This window comes from Lutra lutra, chromosome 8, assembly GCF_902655055.1.
Source record: "Lutra lutra chromosome 8, mLutLut1.2, whole genome shotgun sequence".
Lineage (NCBI taxonomy): Eukaryota > Metazoa > Chordata > Mammalia > Carnivora > Mustelidae > Lutra > Lutra lutra.
This window is the reverse complement of record NC_062285.1, coordinates 140,138,779-140,158,537: the sequence shown is the minus strand read 5'-3', so window position 1 is coordinate 140,158,537 and position 19,759 is coordinate 140,138,779. Positions and strand designations below refer to the sequence as shown.

Here is a 19,759-nt window from a genome sequence, read left to right as displayed (position 1 = left end):
CAGATCCCAGGTATCCAGGCTAAGGTGTACTTCGATCTGATGCGGTTACAAATTCGGGGGCTCCCACAGCCACCATTCAGGTTCAGTAACTCAGCAGAAGACTCAGGAACTCAGGAAGGCACCTGACTTATGATCACCGGCCTGTGGGAAAGGATATGACTCAGGAACAGGCAAACAGAAGAGATGCACGGGGCAAGGAATGGGGGGTGGGGTTTTATGCATGGAGCCTCTGTGCTCTCCCTGGGTGTACCACCCTCCCAACACCTAGAGGTGTGCTGTGGCTCACCTGACCGGAAGCTCTCTTAGCCTCAGGGTCTCAGAGCTCAGCCCCGGTTCAGCAGGTGACTAATCACCACCAAGGGGGTCGGAACTCAGGCTCCAGCCCCAGGCCCCCTCCCTGGAGCTTGAGAGGTGGGGCTGAAAGTTCTAACTCTCTAACCAGGAGTGGGGAGGGGGTCCCCTCTCTAGGGGCCCAGCCTGAGTCACCTCATTAGTTTAGGGAAGGTCAAAAGGGACCCTTTATGAATAAGAAAAGACCCTCAGAAGGGTGCCCAGTTCTAGGGCGCTCTCCCTGGCACGGAGACCAAAGCTGTACTGCCCGTCCTCTCCTCGTCATCCTCACCACCTGCGTCTGCAGGATTCTCCCTCTGCAACTTCTCCCACTGTTAGTGCCCCGTCCCCTCGGCCGTAAATGTACTGCACGCAAGTGCGCCCCTCGTTCTGGATCCTTAGATTAACGTCACCACAGGCCTCCCTCACCGGATCAGTGTCCTGGGGGCTGAGCTGCTTCCCAGACCTGCGGACCCGGGAGCCCTAGAACTCAGCACCGTGCAGACACTACAGTCACACTTTCTGTCCTGGGCGGTGGCTTTGAGGCACAAGCTCTGTCCCCCTCCACCCAAGTCCGCCCCATGGCAACTCCCTCCGGGGGTTCTCCATGCCGAGCCCTCTCCCCCTGAGCTGTGAGCCAGGCCTGAGGAGCCCCCGCCGCATGGAGGGGTTTGGGCAGTCGGGAAGGGGGGCCGGCCCTGACTGGAGTCGTGGACCAGGGCAGGCGTGCGGCAACGCGGACGTGATGCGAAAGAGATTTCAAATTGCCGGACTCGTCTGTTTATAATTCATAGCAAAATGGTTTGTTGCTGTAAAAATGCATTTGCACATTTCACAAACAGGCCCTCAAAGCAATTCTCTTAATGCAGTAGCTACAAATTAACACCTACTTACCTTGGGCAAATTAGCACTAAGTTGAATTTGAGTTGTGTGGTCGTGTGCAGGGTATACAGAGGAAGGGCTCAGCTTGTGTCTCAGAACAGGGTTCTGCTACAGGGATCTGGAAGGAGGGGAAGGTCCCTAAGCCTGTGTTTCGCAGGCACCAAGGCCCAGGTAGAGGGGCTGGCACGGCCAAGGGGAAGGGGAGACAGTGTCCACATGTGAGGGGCTGGAGCCCTTGCTCCTGGCTGGGGGAAGTGGGAGGGGAAAGAAATGGGGGAGGAGAAGGGGGAAGAGGGAGAGGGGGAGGAGAAGGGGGAGGGGGAGGAGAAGGGGGAGGGTTCACCACTGAGCTGGGATTCCAGGGTCTCTAGAGGGACCCCATAAAAAGTAACTTTTAGGGGCACCTGGATGGCTCAGTTGTTCAAGTGTCGACTCTTGATTTCAGCTCGGGTCATGATCTTAGGGTCCTGAGATGAAGCCCCTCTCTCCTGCCCCTCCCCCACTGTGCACATACTGGGGCACTCTCTCCCCTCCCAAAAAACTAATTTTTTACACTTTTGTTTCAGCTCTGCTCCAAATTCATTAAATCTGACCCCCCCACTACCTCGCAGACAGCTCTGAGTCCCTGACGCTGGCAAGGAGACACATGCAGACGTTTGTCCAGGCAGGAGGACCGGAAGCCACTAGAACCTGTCCGAGATTCCCTGCTGAGACACCAGCAGCAGGATCCAAACAGGCTGCCTCCAGCTGCATGACCTTGCCCGAGGCCTGGTACTCCCAAAGGGCGAAGGAACCTGTCCCATTGTTGGGGCAGCCCGACCCTGTGTGACTCTTATAGACATCAATGTCAAGGCTCAGCTGCTCCCACAGCCATCTGGGCAGACAGGGCTGCTCCCTCCCCAGCAATCCTGGTGCCCTGCCTGGAGTTCCTAGGTGCTCACTTAGGTGTACACACCACCGCCTGCACAGCCCTCCCTAAGGCTAAGAGTAATCCTATCTCTCTTCTCAAAGGTTTGTTGAGGAAGCCAAGCCTGAGCCAGTCAGCACATGGCAATTTCTGGGGCCACAGGAGTGGGTGCATTCAGCCCGTGAGGCCCCAGGAAAAGTCTTCCAGATGCTTCTGGGAAAGATCTCAAAAGAGGACCACTGGAGAAGTCTCTCTCCAAATAGCCATGTATGAAGATGAGGCATGAAATGGCTGCAGCCGACTCGCTCCCCACTGAAGATCCAGAGTTTCATAAAAAAGGCAGGGAACTGCCAAACCCTGATCAAGCCATACCTGATCTCCACACTGTCACCAGACCACTTCAGCTACATAGGCCAATATATCACCCAGTTCAGAAATGGGTTTTCTCTTCATTATAATCAAAAGCCTCCTGATGCCCCCGGTTGCCCCACCCACCCAAGCCCCACCTTCCCAAGGCTGGGAGAGGGCCTTCCTCTGAGCTCTGGCAGCCACAAGCTCCATCACAGCCCTCCTCAGACTGCACCATGTGTCTGTGTGTCCTTGACCCATCCCCATAAGTTCACTGACAGCCAGGCCAAGTCTGACTCACCCCAGAAGCCCAACATTTACCATCCCCAGGGCTGGGAGTGTCTGTTGAACAAGAGAACAAAGGCACACCCACAAACAGCATTCAAGCCCTCCCTAGCGGGGTCTGACCAACAGTTCAAGATCACTCCCCCTGCTGGCCTCACTCACTCCATTGCCCACCATCCAGGCTGCTCTGTCCCTGGAGAGGACATAGCCGGGGCCACTGCCAGAGTCTCCATCATACAACTCAGACCCATCAGGGTGGAAGAGCCTTGGGACCTCTCCTCTCCTACAGGATGCTCAGCCCCATGCTCTCCACCCTCAGACCCATAGCTCTGGCCCAGACCACTCTCCCCAAGTGCTGGTCTTCCAACTACCCAATCCATAATCTCCTGACACCCTCTGAGCACCAACACCTGCCTGTAGTTCTTGGAAATTCAAACCCCCGCAAACACCTGAGAGACAGGCTCTTCATGCCTGGGCCCCGCCACCACCTCAGGTGGTATGGGCCACCTCAGGCCCTCACCACACAACCCCCTTGCACCACGTCAGGCTCTGTGCTCAGCAGAAGTTGAGGTGCTCAGGAAGTTGCCCCACTTCCTGCCCCATGCAGCCACATGGGCCCCAAGTCCATCTGAGGTTGCCCCTCAAATGCTTCAAGCTGTTCCTGCCCCAGAGCCTTTGCACATGCTGTCTTGGCTACCTGGAACCTACGGCTCCTGCAGGGAGTAAGGGATCCATATATGGTTTCTATTATTACCACTGGCTCAAGTTCAATTCAATGATTCAATCAGGGGTCAGGGGGCGGGGGGGAGGTTGCCTGGCTGGCGCGGTTGGTAGAACATGCAACTCTTGGTCTGGAGGTGGTTAAGTTCAATCCTCATGTTGGGTACAGAGATTTAAAAATAAAATCTTTAAAGGGGCTCCTGGTCACATGACTCAGTTTAAGGGCCCAACTCTTGATTTCAACTCAGGTCATGATCCCAGGGTTGGGAGACTGAGCCCCACGTCAGGCTCTGTGCTCAGCAGGGAGTCAGCCTGAGACTCTCTCCCGGTCTCTGCCCCTCCACCCCACCCTGTGCTCTCTCGCTCTCTAAATAAATAAAACTTAAAAAAAATAAAATCCTTAAAAATAATAATAATACAATCTGAATTCAAATCTACCTGCTCCATTGCCTCCTGGGAAACTGAAGTGGGACCCACGGAGCCCCGGTAAACCCACAAACTTCTGCCATCAGATGCCTCTTTATAGAAAGATCCGGTGACAGAGTGGCCAGACCAAATACGGACTTCCCCTCAATGTGGCCAGAGGAAAAGAAAAATGCCCCAGGTCCCAGGAGACGGTCAGGCCACTCTACCTGCCAGAGCCAGGGACCTGGCTCTGCTCCCCTCAGTACCCAGTCCCCGAGCAGCTGCCGTGAGCAGCAGGGACAGGGTGAGATGGGCTCATTCCCGTCCCAGTCGTCCGTCATTTCTTCTCACAGTGCCCCTTAGTGGGGCCGCCAGCTCCCCTCAGGCCCCACTTCCTGGCCCGTGCAGCGGGCACAAGCCCCACCGACACCTTCCTGAGGATCAAATCAAGTGAAAGGGATGACATCACACCCAAGGGGCAGAGTGTTCTGAGGCGAAGCGTCCTAGTGGTCGCCGAGGAAGAGACAGCTAGCACGGGCCACGCCCAAAACGGGGCAGCCGTGCCTCCCAAGTCAGGTGAACTGACCAAAACACAGAGACCTTATCTGGATCCTGATTTAAAAAAAAAAAAAAAAAAAATTTGGTCGTGGGGGAGGCACGTGGGTGGCTCAGTCAGTTAAGCATCTGACTCTTGATCTCAGCTCAAGTCTTATACACACGGTCATGGGTTCAAGCCCCACGTTGGACTCCCATGCTGGGTATGGAGCCTCCTTAAAAAGAAAACCTGGGGCGCCTGGGTGGCTCAGTTGGTCAAGCAACTGCCTTCGGCTCAGGTCACGATCCCAGAGTCCTGGAATCGAGTCCCACATCCGGCTCCTTGCTCTGCAGGGAGCCTACTTCTCTCTCTCTCTGCCTCTACCCCCTGCTTTGTGTGTGCGCATGCTCTCTCTCTGACAAATATATAAATAAAATCTTAAAAAAAAATTACTGGGGTGCCTGGGTGGCTCAGTGGGTTAAAGCCTCTGCCTTCGGCTCAGGTCATGATCTCAGGGTCCTGGGATCGAGCCCCACACTGGGCTCTCTGCTCAGCGGGGAGCCTGCTTCCTTCTCTCTCTCGCTGCCTGCCTCTTTTTCTACTTGTGATCTCTGTCCATCAAATAAATAAATAAAATCTCTTTTTAAAAAATCATTCATGAAGCTCTTAAAAAATAAATAGATAAAAAGTGCTCTTTGGGGGCCCTGGGTGGCTCAGTGGGTTAAAGCCTCTGCCTTCGGCTCGGGTCATGATCTCAGAGTCCTGGGATAGAGCCCCGCGTCGGACTCTCTGCTCGGCAGGGAGCCTGCTTCCTCCTCTCTCTCTGACTGCCTCTCTGCCTACTTGTGATCTCTGTCTGTCAAATAAATAAATAAAATCTTAAAAAAAAAAAATTTTAAAAAAAAGTGCTCTTTGTAGCAAATGGGAATCCAAATTCTGACCACTGGATATTACAGAATTATGTTATGTTGTTCTTTTAGCATTTTAAGTAGTCTCTATACCCACCATGGGGCTTGAACTCATAACCCCGAGATCAAGAGTCATATGTTCCACTGAGGGAGCCAGCCAGGCGGCCCCGTGTTCATTGCTTCAAGCGTGGCAATGGTATTGCAGTCATGGTGTGAAAACAGGATTCACACTGTGATATTTATGGAGTCTAGGGGCTGCTTTACAGGAGCAGGAAAGGAAGAGGGGGTGAGCAGGTGGCAGGGAGCGGGCTAGAGGTCTGGGGGGAAGCAGGCATGGTGGGGGTGAGCATAGGTCAGACTCAGCCGTAGCATGACAGTGCCCGATGCTGGGACGTCCTGTTTATTTCCAATTGTCTGAACCTCCCCACACATAAGAAAACACAAATGAATAAAAAAAAACCTGCAAGGTGTTTGAACAGCACAGAACCAAAGGTGGTCCCTCTCTCGCTCCCAGCTCCCAAACCTGGGAGCTGTAGGGGCCTCAGAGGCACCGAGAACTTAGCACAGAACAAGCCCTAAAGAAAAGGCATTTTCCAGAAGCCCCACCCACAGCCCCACTGGTTCCAGATCCTCCCCAGCTTCAACCACCAGGGCGTTCCTGTGGATAACCAACGTGCCTGCCCAGCCTGCCCACCACCCACCAGTGGAGGCGGGGCAGTGGGGAACACAGCTCCCCAGGAGCTGCTGGACTCCTGAGCTGCCAAACCAGTTCCTTCTGATGGACAGTCACCAGCTCAACCGAAAATTAACTGCTCATCTGTCTAGGGTCAGTGAAGGGAGAACGGCTGCCCTCCACAAGGGAAGGAATGGGTCGCACCCAAGTCCACTCTTCACACTCTCCTGGGGTCCATGGGTAGAACCGATGCTGAGAAACACACTTATAAAATGCCACATCTTGTATTAGGGGCTCAGTGTGGATTAACTCACTTGATCCTCCCAGGAATCCGATGAGTAGGTAATAACATTGCCTGTATCTTACAGATGGGGAAACCGAGGCACAGAGATGGCCAGCAACGCTGGCTAGCAGGTCCAGGTCACACAGCCAGGGGCCGGGGAAGTCGGGGAGGCGGCTCCAGAGTCACTACTAAGTTCAGCCCCATCCTTGCCCTACTGAGTGTCCACACTGTCCCTTCTGAGCCTCAGGACAACCGGCTCCTGATGTGGCCCATTTCAGAAAACAGGGACGGAGACTCAGCCAGGTCTCCTGCCCTCTGAGGACCCAGAAACCTGGACAGCACCCAGAGCTGGCTGCCAGAAGTTCCAGGAGCCTCCGCCAAAAGGACTGGGGCGGGACTCAGGAGCAGCGTGTCACCGGCAAGAGCTCCCCATGGGCATCTTCCAGGCCATCCCCACCCCCGGTGCCGGGCCCAGAAGGGCTCCCCTCACATGTGCCCCCGGAGGCCCGGGGAGCCCCTGGATACACACGGTACACCTTCCCTGAGCATCCATATCAACCCAAGGATTGATGGAGAAGTTTAATAATTTATCTGAAAAGAAACGGAAAATAGTCTTCTTCTACCCTGAGGCTAACTTCGTAGAGCTCCGGGGGGCAGTCACAGGCAGGCTTCAAACAGTTCCACTGAGAAGGCGGACCTCAGTGCCCCCAGAGGCGCCATGGCCCAGTGGGGAGGTGTGGACGCTGCAGCGACACGGTGGACATGAGGCCAGCTCTCCGCCCGCTGGCCCTGCGACCTCGGAAAGTCACCTGGGCCTCCCTCCCTCCCTTTCCTTATCTGTAAAAGGGAACAGTCACAGTCCTGCTTCGGAAGCAGCTGTGAGAGAGCAGTGGGGCGAACAAGCCTTCCATGAGGGCTTAATGGCCCTTAGTGATGGTGATCGTGACTGTTCTGGGGAAGGATGGCCAACAGGGCCATTTCACAAGTTAAGAGGCTGAGTCCCTGAGAGAGAAAGTGACCCTGCTTAAAAACTAGCTCTGCCCCCTCTTGCGGCTCCTTCCTCCTCCTGCTGCCTCTGTGCCTCAGTTTCCCCATCCCCAAAAGAGGGTTAAGATCAAAGAATGGGATGGATTCTTGGATGTGGAGAAGATAAGCAGCTAGGCACCTCCAGGGTGGTCCGAGCTCTTGCTATCCCCTCCTTAACCGAAGCCACCATGCACGGCGTGCCCATGATGGACCCAGCTTGTTGGGGAGATGCCACACGTCCACAGGGTGTCTCCTCAAGTCAGTTTCCAGACCTTCAAACATCTCACTGAGGTCACATTTCAAGGACTCAGTGGTGTATCCAAGGAAATTCCTACCGGCTCCGCCTATCCGGTCCTCCGCAGGTATTTCCACCCCACCTCACAGGTGGACAATCCCCCGGCCTCTGGGTGACCTCAACATGCATACCTTCCATGCCAACCTCCCATCCATTTTCCAGTTCAATGGCTGCCTCCTCCAGGATGCCCTCCTTGGCCTCCCACTAGCCCCCGGCTTCGCTCTGGGTCCCCTGTGGGCAGGGAGTGTGGAGATGGCTGTCCACAGGAGGAGCTGGGTTCAGGCCAACATACCCTGTGTCCCTGTTTACCCGCCCCCTGCCCACAATGTTAGGTTAAGGAATGGTTAGTCCCTGTATTAAACGAGAAACCCACAAACAAGGTCCCCAAATTGCCAACAGAGACCAACCAAAGGGTGTTCACTGTTGAGCCTTAATTTAAATTTTGAGTTCTCACCTGGACGAATGTTAACACTGCATTTCACAGACGCCCAGAAGACAAAAACCTCCAAGTCTGTGGCCACCAGATGGCCAAGGCCATGTCCCCACCCCACAGGAATTCCTCCCCTGTGCTCGCTTCCTGAGGATTCCACAGGCCCTTCTCCAGGGGCCTGGGGAGCCCCCTGCAAACACACACCCTCCAAGCCAGTGCTGAGGTCAGTGACCCCATGCTAGGGCTTGAGAACAGTGAAAGGGGCCAGGGCCTCTCCTCCAACTGATTCTGGAGACTGACAAGCCGCGCGATCTAAGTTTCTGGCCCACCAACTCCTGGCCTTCCATTCCGTGTGCTGACCCAGCCAGAGCCCTGGGTCTGAATCAGCCTAGCACCTGCTCAGCCTGTTTTCTCATCTATGAAATGGAAAGATGAGTCCTACCTCCCTGGTTTGGGGTGCGAGGGTCTGATGGGCCTGTACAGTGTGCAACCCAGCCAAATGGGAGGCCATGAATTAGGGGAGGAAAATGGGGGGGGGCAGGGAAAGTTTGGACTGAGACAGCCCAGCCATACCCAGACAGGACAATGGAGGAGAGAAGTGGAGGGGAAGGGGTGGGGGTGAGAAAGGGGAGGAGTGGAGGGAGGGGTGCAGGGGAAGGCGGAGGAGAGGAAGGCCCCAGAGAAGGCCGGGGAGAAGGGAAGGGAGGAGCTGAGGGAGTGGAGGGAGAGGAGAGGAGGGGAGCAGGAAGGGAGAGGTGTAGGGCAAAGAGAGCGGGCAGCAAGAAAGAGGAGAGGCGGGGAGGGCAGGAAAGAAGGCCCGAAACAGGGAAGGGGGTGCAGGGTCGGGGAGGAGAGGCGGGGAGAAGGCCCGGAGCTTGGAGCTGGTGAAGGAGGGGGAGAAAAGGAGGGCTCAGGCCCAGTGCAGGGAGGGGAGGGGTGAGGGAGAGGAGAGGAAGGGCGCAGGGGAGGAGGAGGTGCAAGGGAGGCGGGGCAGGGAGCAAGGAGGGGAGTGGGTGCACGGGGGGAGGGCTAGGGACACGGCGCGGCGGGGCCGCTGGGTTCGCCCGCGTCCCTAGGCCACGTCACGTGTCGCCGCGCCCACCTGAGCGGGACGCAGTGCGCCCGCCGGCTCACACCCGCGGAACCGCGTGGCGTCCCCACGCGAGGCACAGGCGGGCTCCCGGCCTTACCTGCCACAGCCCCGCGGGCTCCTCACCTGGGCTCGGCGGCGCCGCGACTCACCTGGCCCCGCCCCGGAAGTGGCCCCCAACCGGGCCCGCCCCTCGCCCCGCCCCTGCCCGCGCGGCGCGGCTCTTCGGGAGCGGTGGCTCCCCGGGGTCGCGCGGGGCCGGAAGCGCGTGGCGCAGGTGAGCCCGCGTGCTGGGCGGGGGTCGAGCTCCGAACCCCTCTCCCCTAGCTCCCGAGGCGCCCCCGAGGCTTGCCTCGCTCAAGGCCCCGCTTGGCACAGCCCCCACCCTTGGGGCTGGCGCTTTCCTTGAGGATCCACTTCCCTATTTTAGGGGCAGGCAAAGTGAGGTGCGGAGCAGGGAGATTCGAGGAACCGAGAAGACACATTCAATAAAAATCTCCCAAAAAGTCCTCTGGGCCAAGAGCCGCCTTCCCGGGACTGCGATGGGGGCCGCTGTTGAGCTCAGAATTCCCCCAGAGAGAGCGGCTGGGCAATCCTGGAGGCGGCCCTGACCCATTCTGAGGAGCACGGAAGACTTCCTGGAAGAGGTGACCAAGACTTGGGTCTCTAAAGGGTCCCTGGGGGCCAAGTGGTGCATTTCTGTCTCTGGGAGCTGTTACTGTTCTGACCCGCAGTATGCCCCAGGGCCGAGTTTGAACCCCCTTTTCGCCTACACTCCCTCTGATCTCATCCAGCGCCCTGCTTTTGATATGGTCTATACCCCGATGATCCCTAACTTCTATCTCCTGACCAGAGTCCTGCCTCTAACCACCCACCTGACATCTCCATGGGGGGCGGGGGGTGGTCTGAGCCGACAGCGCCAGCTCTTCTCCGGGGCTTCTTGTCTCATTCTCCAGGGCCGCTGTCCAAACCCTTAGGGGTCATCCTTGGCTCCTCTCCAGCTCTCACGTCCCATACGTGGTCCCTCAGCAAGCCCAGATGGCTTTTACTTCTAAATCGGTGCCCCCCACTTTTCTCCCTTACACTGGCCCAAAGAGATTAAGCCCCACCAGCTCCTCTCAGGTGGCTCCTGCGACAGACTCCTCCCACGGGCCCCTCCCTGCTCTGCCCGGCCTCTTTGGCCTCAACACAGCAGCCAGAGGATCCTTCCCTTGCCCCAGCTCCAGTGCTCCCCTTCCTCCTCTCCCCACTTCCCTTCTGGGGGGAGGGGAGGTGGGGAGGGACAAGCAGCTCCACAATCCCAGGCTGCTTTGCATGGAAGGTTGCACAGCTGCCTGTGTCCCAGGTGCTATGGGCTCTGTAGTGCCCAGGAGCCTCCAACAGCAGCCAAGATAACCAATCAGGCATACTGACCTCTCCCCAACTCCCGCAGGATATGTGAGTGCAGATGTCAGTCGGCACAATATTACTCCTCTTAAGCAGTGATGCTTATGAGGTTCTCGAAGTAACTGGGCCTAAGCTCAGTCAACACAGGCCTTCTTCATGCCACGGGGAGCAGTTCAGGCCAGTCCAGCTGGAATAGTTGGTGGAAAAGAAGTCCTGCTTTTTCCTTTTCTCTCCCCCAACCTAGATGAGGCGCATCAGTGCACTAGAGACACTGGGCCATCCTGTGACCACAAAGAGATATAGGCAAAGAGATCTGAACAGAGACGGTAAGGAACTGGGTCCTTGGTGACAGTGACAAGCCCCTTGATCAAACCTGTCCTGAAGCCTGTCAGAACCTCTGGACATTCTGGTTTGATGCTCCAATAAATTCTCTCATTGTTGAAGCTAGTTTAGAGTTTTCTGATTCTTACAACCCAAAGCATCCTCTGATAACACATTTATTTAACCAAATTGCAGAATTTCTCTCCTGACAATTCTAGCAGGAAAAAAAAAAAGAAAGAAAGCAAGAAAAAAAGAAAAAAGAAAGAAAACCAAACCCAGGGAAGGCCTCCGATTGGCTGAGTCTAAGACACATAACCATTCCAGGAATGGGAAAGACCTTAACCTCCCCAAAGTCAAGACAGTCAGCTTCATGCCAGTTTTGCTAATGATAACCATGAAGGAAATGAATATGGATTAGTGTAGACAGGACCCGTGCCCAGCTCTAAACGCTGGTTGTTCCCATTCCATGGCAGGCTGTTTGCTCACTGCCTGCCCCAATCAATGTGGATGAAAGAATGACTCCAGTTTCCTTCTAGTGTTGAAAGAGGATTCCCACGGCCTCCATGCTGACCTCTGTCTTGACCTTCCGACTAAGTTCTTCCCAGCGCATCTCTTAACTCCCACAAAAGACCCTGCAGGCAAAGCGTCCCCCGATGGGAACCAAAACTACCCCCTCAAGCAACAGGGCCCACCCTGAGCCAGCAAGTCCCCTGGGTGACTGAGCCCGTGACAATGACCGGCCTGACCTGTATGGCCCACTTGCACCTTCCCACCGATCTTTGTCCCACCTTTTCCCTCCGTAAACCCGCACATCTTTCCAGCTCTTTGGGGGGCAGTGTTTGAGATATCAGGGCGCTGTCTTCCCGGCGTCAGCCTCGCTAACATAAACTCCTTTCCTGTGTCACTGCCGATCTTCTCCGGGCCTCAGGCTCTTGTCGGCAGTGAGTGACAGCACCCTGTCTTTTTGTGTCGCCGGACTCAGTCACTCTTGCTCCCCAGTATGCCCAGGGACATCATTACCCAAGTAGCTGCCTTTTCGTGTGCAAAGAATTTGTAACCTCCTCACCAGCCAGCCTGTTCAACTAACATAGTGCGCCTGCAAATTATTAATACATCCCCTCCTTGTTCCCAGAGGGCTCCAGGTATCGAGGAAGGGACTGCGGGGCTAACTTCTCACACAAGTGTGTGTCTGAGCCTCTGGACGGAGCAGGAATGCGCCCATTTCAACACCAAGTACTTGCTCTCAAAACATGACAATGAAAAAAAAAATGACAATGACATCAATTTATTTATTTTTTAAAAGATTTTATTTATTCGACAGAGAGAGACACAGCGAGAGAGGGAACACAAGCAGGGAGAGTGGGAGAGGGAGAAGCAGGCTTCCTAACGTGGGGCTTGATCCCAGGACCCCAGGATCATGACCTGAGCCGAAGGCAGACGCCAAACGACTGAGCCACCCAGGTGCCTCAAGGATTTGATTCATATTAGCGACTCACACACAGGATTGGGTTGATCTAATGCTTGGTGCCACGTTTCTCTTTTCCTTTTTGGGAGGCAAACGTCTTTTTTTTTTTTTTTTAGTATCAATGAAAGATCGGTCCCCCATGAAAGAGGGACAATTTGTAGGTTTTCTGTTTTAAAAAGCAACTTTGGGCAGAAGTCAGAGAAAACATCCTCCAGTTGGTGTGCGGCTGGCCCCATAATTTCATGGTATCAAGACGTGGAAGGGGAATGCCACCCTCCTCGCAGTTGTGTTTGTATAAACCTCATACAAATTCCACAACTATAGCTTAGTGATAATAAAATATGTACAATAAAGCAATAATATAGAATGATTAGAGGGGAAACAATGCAGGTGTGTTCCGCCATTCATGGTAAAAGGAAAGAGAAACAGAAAGGAACAGCAAAACCCAGGCTGGTCCCGTTTGGTTCTTTTTTCTGTTTTTCCCCAAGTGCGTCTAATCAGCAAGGCACCAGTTACTCATTTCCTTTTGTTGCTATAACAATAACTCCGTGCATTTCAAATGCTTTGCAATAGAAGACAAAGAATAATAATGCGAAACGAAGGAATTACATCTGAATGGCATTATTCCCGGCTTTATTAAATTTGCTCTTACAAATGTTTATGAAGTCGGAGATTTGGCTCTCCCCCAAGCAGCAAATTCCACATTAATAAGCACTGGGGGTTGGAGAGCTTGAAGGAAGGAGGAAATAAAGATCCTTTGGCCCAACGTCTTAGGCTTCACATTTGTTTTCTCGCAAATTAACTCTCCCTGCCAGCTGCTGGAGCCAAGACTTGCTCCGCTTTGAACCTTATTAAAACCTGGAAACAGAATTTCCCTGCTGAATGTGGGCACAGCGGCTGGATGCAGCCTAAAGGAATCTAGATCCTCTAGATTGCGTTCCACTCCTCTCGTTCACGGCCGGGCCCCTGAGACCCATCGAGGCCAGGAGGCTTCCCTGTGGCTGTCAGGACACTCCATCCACCCTCCTAGCCTGTGCCCGCACGCGTTTCAGAGCAAATGTGTCTGGTTGTTAGTCCTCACTGCGAACTGCGACGACCCTTGTGGACCCTCCATGAGGTTCACCATGTTTTCTGGGATCCTTTGGTCCTAACTGTTGAAATCCTTTTGATTTGCAACTGAGCAGGCCATGCTCGTGATGCCCTATTTGACATCAGAGTGGGACACTGGTTGTGCCTTCTGGCCCCCGTGCACCTTTCACCTTTCACCCGGGCTACACTGGGATTCTCACTCTTCCTAATCTTTCTGCGCAAGGTGGCCAGACAACGGGTTTACCTGGCCTCCTTTGCAACCAAGGCCCAGACGACAACTAAGGCTCCACCATTGTGATGTACGTGCTTAGGGAGGAACCAGTCTGGGAATATATTACAGTGGAAAGGGCAGCAGGGCGATGTGCAGTGTGGGGGGGTGGGGGAGGCTGCAGTGGCTACAAGTACTTGGAACATGATTGCTATCAGTCCTGGTGGCAGCTGTGGGTTCAGTCCAGGGCAACTGGAACATCTCTGTGCAGTGGGGACATCCCTGTGCAGTGGGGGCATCCCTGTGCAGTGGGGACATCCCTGTGCAGTGAGAACATCCCTGTGCAGTGGGGGTGTCCCTGCGCAGGGACTGCAGTAGCGGCTGTTTTCCCACCACGTCTGTCCTTTGGGGTGAGTTGAGGCACTGTTTCTGGAAGGGAGCAGTACCTCAGTGTTGGCTATCCCACCTACCGACAACTCTGGGATCTCCCAAAATCCTTTAATGAACTCCTTCTCTGTAATCAGCCAGAATCTGCTTCCTCTGCTTGCAAATGAGAACCCCGCCCAATTCCCTGGCCTCCTGTCTTACATTCCTCTTCCCCCGCCAAACACAGGCTGACATAAATCCCCATAGTGAAAACAGAAAGTCAGCATGAGAAATTCTTCTTGTGATGATGTGGATGATACTTTATGTTTTTATAGCTTTTTACAGCCTATTAAAGCAGTTCTGAGCTCTAAGCAAACACATCAGTCCATGAGGAAAAGCGTTCTTGGGGAAGACCATCCGTTTATTATTAAGCCATTATCACTTGCAGGTCAAAACCCATTAAGTGCTTGTCTGCCCCATTCTGTCTCATGCGAGGAGCTGCTGAATCAGGGACGCTGGTGTCTGGGACCTTACATTCTTATACTCGCGCTCCGCATGTGTCCACGGTGCATGCACAAGCCGAGAACCATCACTGAGCTCACGGAATTTTATATTTGGAAAAATCCTTGCTGCAGATGCCAGACACTGAGGACGGAGGACTTGCCTAACATCACACAGCAAGGTAGCGACCGATTCAGGATGAGAACCCTGGGGCTGGGCTCTAGCCAGGAGGGCACGCAACACGTGTAAACACATAAACCCGCCTACCCCACTCAGCCTTCTCCCCGTTCACCAACCGCTTTCCTCTAGCGTATCTGGGAAAGCAGAGCGTATCGGCCAGCTCAAGCCGGGTCATGCAACAGTAATAAACATCCCCCCATCTCAGGGGCTCACAGAGACTCAATCTATTTCCCACTCACACCTTGTCTGCAAGACCCCACCTCGCAGAGCAGCCCCCTCTGGAATCCTGCCCATCACCAGGCAGAGGGAAGGTGAGATCCCTAGAGTCTCCACCTGGCAACTCCAAAGGGCCCCACGTCCCTTCTGCATAGAGCTCCTTGGCCGGGGCCGGTCACATGGCCCCACCTGCTGCAAGGAAGCAAGAAGTGTGGGCCTTCGGTGTGCGCGGGGGCGGAGCGTGGAAGAGCATCACGATATTAGGGACTTGTCTGTGGGCCTTCGGTGTGCGCGGGGGCGGAGCGTGGAAGAGCATCACGATATTAGGGACTTGTCTGTGGGCCTTCGGTGTGCGCGGGGGCGGAGCGTGGAAGAGCATCACGATATTAGGGACTTGTCTGTGGGCCTTCGGTGTGCGCGGGGGCGGAGCGTGGAAGAGCATCACGATATTAGGGACTTGTCTGGCTGATGTTCCCCTGAATCCCCAAGGTCACTGCTGGACATTCCTGGAGCTCGGAGACCAAGTCCCTCACTGGAATAACGCCCCAACCCCCACTCAGGCCTCAACCAAGGGGCCAGTGCAGGGCACTCCACACTCCCCGAGGGAGATGCTGCAGGGAGGGAAGGAGGTCTTTCTCTTTACTTCCTCCCATCCTTCCTCCTTCCTCCCTGCCTCCTTCCTAACCCTTTCTAACGGTGGAGTACATTCACCCAGCATGGTGTGAGTGGGCAGAACTCTTCATCTTGCAAAGCTGAAACTCTGCCCCCGTTAGACCCTAACACCCCATTCTCCTCCCCACACCCCTGGTGACCACCTGTCTACTTTCTGTCTCTATGAGTTTGACGACTCTAGGGGCTTCGCATAACATGGAATCCTGCAGACTTTGTCCTTCCGTGACTAGTGTATTTCACCGAGCATAAGGTCCTCCAGGTTCGTCCATGTCGCGGCAGGCGTCGGGATCTCCTTCCATGGGGGTCTCCCTACTCCATGGTGCGGAAGGAGCACATTTGGTCCATCTGCTCATCCGTCGATGGGCGACCTGGGTTGCTCCCACCTTCAGGCAACTGTGAATTATGCTGCTATGAACATGCAAACCATTATTTCAAGTATCACTTTCAGCCGTTCTGGGTTTATACCTAGCAGTCTTTCTTTTAAATTATAGGCCAAATATTACTTTCACGGTCGAAAAGGAGATAACAAATGAGTCACATCTTTAGAGGCACATGCCGGGTGCCCAGGCTTTCTCCCATATCCCGGAGTTTTCCCCTCCTTCGCTGGGGGCATCCTTGGCTTCGGACAGCTCCGCCACCGCGAGGGAACCCCTCCTCCCTCTCCCTCCAGAACACAGGTCTCCTCCCACCTGTGATTCCTGCGCCCTGCGGTGCCTTCCTAAATGCAGAAGTTGGTCCTTCCAGACACTGACACCACGGAGAGCAAAGCGGGCACTTCGGAGGACGCTTGTGGTCCAAGACCATCCCCACGGAGGTTTCCTACTAGTGGGTGTCTGTTGTGGGACGCACACACACACACCCCAAAGCAAATGTTACCTCTCAGAAGGGGTGCAGGCAGGCGAAGACACTAGGAAAGCTCCAATGACAACATCCCCCCTGCCGTTTTCCTAAATGTCATAGGGTGGGCAGGGCTCCCATGACTGGGCTGGGTTTGTGGCCCCATGGTGACCCTCCTTTGACTTCTGGGATGGGCCTGGGGGGGTCTTGCTGCCTGAGAAATGGACACATCACCTCACCAGGGTGCTGTGGATGGCTCCATGTCCCCTGAAAACTTGTATGTTGGAGCCAGAACCACGAGAATGACTGTTTGGAGATGGGGTCCCCAAGGACGTAACTAGGGTTAAATGGGGTCAGGGGGTGGTCCTGACCCTATAGGATTAGTGTCCTGAAGGAGAAACATGAGGAGCTCTCCGTCCACCAGCTGAGGACACAGTGAGAAGGTGACTGTCTGCAAGCCAGGAAGACAGTCCTTACCGGAACCTGATGGTGTGGCCCCCAGATCTCGGGCTTCCAGACTCGGGAGGTGTGGGAAATGAATCCCTGCTGCTTACGGCCCCCAGCCTGTGATATCTGTACGTGGGGGGACCTGTCTAAGACACAGAGCCTCAGCAAAATGCAGGCAGGTGCCTCGAATGACCATTTATCTGCCCCTCTGTTAGGGTGGCATTGGGCGGAGGGTTCTCTGGGGCGGTGGGAGGGTGCCAGGGGATATCTTTGACCCTCCTTTGCAAGAACCACACCCTCCCTGCAGTGGGGAAGGAGGCCTCTCTCCAGGAAGCATGTGAGTGTGTGCATGTGTGCAATGTGTGTGTGAGTGGGTGGCCGTCAGCATGCCCACGCATGCATGTGAATGTGTCTGTGAGTCCGCGCGTGTGTGTGTGTGTGTCTGAGAGATAAGACAGAATAGCCCTGACCTGGGCAAAGGCACTGATAGCAAGGTGGGGACACGCTGGAGGGCCCTCCCGCTGCTAGGCTCTGGATCCGGAGTCTGGGGCTGGGGGTGGGCAGGGCATGTACAGCCTGGGGAGGCCACAGAGACGCAGAGAGAAGAAGAGGAGTTTCAGCAGCAGGGGTGAGTGGGTGAGTGGCCCTGCCCGCCACAAGTGTTCCCTTCTCCCTGAGGCTGCAGCGGCAGCTGGGGGAGAGGCGGGGCTGGGGGGGGCTCCTGTTCCAGGAGGACACCTGAGGCACCACCCAGCCCCCCACCAAGAGGTGGAGGCCAGGGGAACCCAGATGGACTCCTTGAATACGATATCGCGGGCCTCCCACGGTCTCAGGATGGCTGGTTCCAGGCACACGGAAGTTGATTCTGGAACTCCTGTGGGGGGAGGGGAGACTGTTGGCTGTTGTGAGTGTGTGTGCCCGAGGGACTTGTATCCTCGGGGGCACAGGTCCTCCGTGTGACGGGCAGCAATAAAATCTAGTGTAACTCCGAGAGGGGTGTTTTCCCCGGCCCCTCCTCTGCAGGACGAGGACCATGGTGTGGGGGTCTCACATCCGCTGTGTCCGCTGCCAGGAGCAGCACCAGGAGGCAGCCATCGATGGGGACAGCTTGGCCAGCTGAGCATCGCCACCTGTCCAAGGTTCGGATAGACTGAGGGGCAGACACTCCCGGGGGCTTGAACCTGAGACCCCAAAGTGTGTGCCCTGCCCCTCCATGTCCCTGCCCGGCTGGGCCAGACTGAGCTCCAGGAAGGCCGGAGGTGCCTACCCGTTCTCCTGTGAAGTTTGGGGGCTGTGTCGGTCATACATGCGGGCATGCCCCCCGCCGTGGGGACCCCGTGTTTGCGGCGTGCTTCACCCTAAAACAAACCCATGCAGAAGTGCCAGTGCCATTTTGGATGGAAGTCTGGGACGACACGAAGGCAACAAGGGGCAGTGTGGAGAGAGGCTAAAAATATTGTAGGATTTCCGTCTACCTTTTCCAAGAGAAGAACCAAGGCTCCCTCTGGCCTGGCCTTTCTTCCCAGAGGCCCCTCTGCCACTCAGCTCACCCAGCAGACACCTGCTGGATGGGCACCCTCTGAGCCAGGCCCCGGTGGGGTAGGGGGAAAGGTGCAGGTCCCCAGCCACAGGTCCCACATCCCCATCCCCAGATGCTCGGCCTGGTGGCCCCCAGAGCTCTACAGCAGAACGGAGCCAAACTCATACCTCTTGGAGCCTCTGCCATGTCACTTGTGAAGGAGGATGGGTGGTAGCAGCCAGCCCCAGGGAAAGGGCCGGGAGGATGAGGCAGACGCCAGCCCAGAGCAAGAGGGGGAAGTTACCAGGAGCCAGGAGAGCCGAGGTGACTTTGTCCATGCCCAGTTCTCCTGCTTTGGAAAGTAGGTGGGTCCTGGCGGCTGATCCGGCCTTTGTTAAGAAGAATCAGGCTCCACACGGAAGTCTGAGGCCAGGGGACCCCGCGGAACTTTTTTGCCCCAAAGGAGGGAGATGCTGAGGGGGCAGGGCCAGGATGGTTTCATGCTGTTCGCGGGACAGAGACAGAGACAGGCAGGGAGAGACAAACATACGCGTACACACACACACACACACACACACACACACACATGCAGAATTGTCTCTGCATAGATGCGCATGAGCTGGAGGGGAACCTAAAGTCTTACAGGAATGCAGGAGTGTATGCAGGGTGGAGGGGGTGCACGTGCTCCCTCAGGACCCCCGCCCCCGGGGGAGATCCGTGAAAGACCCCTGTCCTGAATGCTGTGGTGCACCGGGGTTGTTCAGGGAGAACGCGACGCAGGAACCAGTTCTGCTTTGAGGCCGCTGTTCCCGTCCTCCAGGAGGGGACCCTCATTTTACCCTCACCCCTCCTGGGTTCCAGGGCTGCAAGTGAGGCTGGCAGCTGGGCCATGGAGCGTCCTATGTCTTTGGCCAGATTAGCACAAGCCTGCCTTCCCGGGGCTCACGGTGTCGTGGGAATGTCACTGGCCAAGGTTTCCCCACAGGGACACCGGGAACATCTTGTACTCAGGCAGATGGGTCCAGGCTCAGGGAAAGCAGAGAATGGGGGTTGGAGGTGGGGGTAGGAAGCAGCAATAGGCCACGCATGGGTGTGCAGACACAGGGATTTCACGTCCACGGAGGACAGTGTCGAGCGTGGGGAGCCAGCAGCCAGGGGTGGCCCAGGGAGGCCTCCCCATGAAGAGCCGTCCACCCCAGCCTACAAAGCGGGACACTTCCGACCAGGGCACTGGGCAGCCGCAGAGGGCTCCAGGAGGGCCATGGGATGGCAGCCCCTCTGTCCGCCCCATGTCGACCTGGCTGGCCAGAGGCGCAGCTGAGGGGGAGGCAGCCCAGACGGGCCTCTCCTCAGACTCCCAGAGCTGCCAGCGGATAAAACTCGGGGACCCAGAACTTGGGGACAGACACCGGCAGCTTGGCTAGCTGCCCTCTTG

At 55.8% G+C, this 19,759-nt stretch overlaps 1 protein-coding gene across 3 annotated transcripts in view; it reads right to left on the bottom strand.

Annotated features, from left to right (window-relative positions):
* Positions 1-9,269, bottom strand: part of ARHGAP8 (Rho GTPase activating protein 8) — a 58,395-nt gene extending 49,126 nt beyond the window's left edge. For 2 of the 3 annotated variants that reach the window (XM_047742082.1, XM_047742084.1), the window contains exon 1: positions 9,218-9,269. The gene's annotated coding sequence lies outside the window, so the exon portion shown is untranslated. The remainder of the gene's footprint in view (positions 1-9,217) is intronic. The other variant, XM_047742083.1, reaches the window with a different exon arrangement.
* Between the last annotated feature and the right edge of the window lie 10,490 nt (positions 9,270-19,759).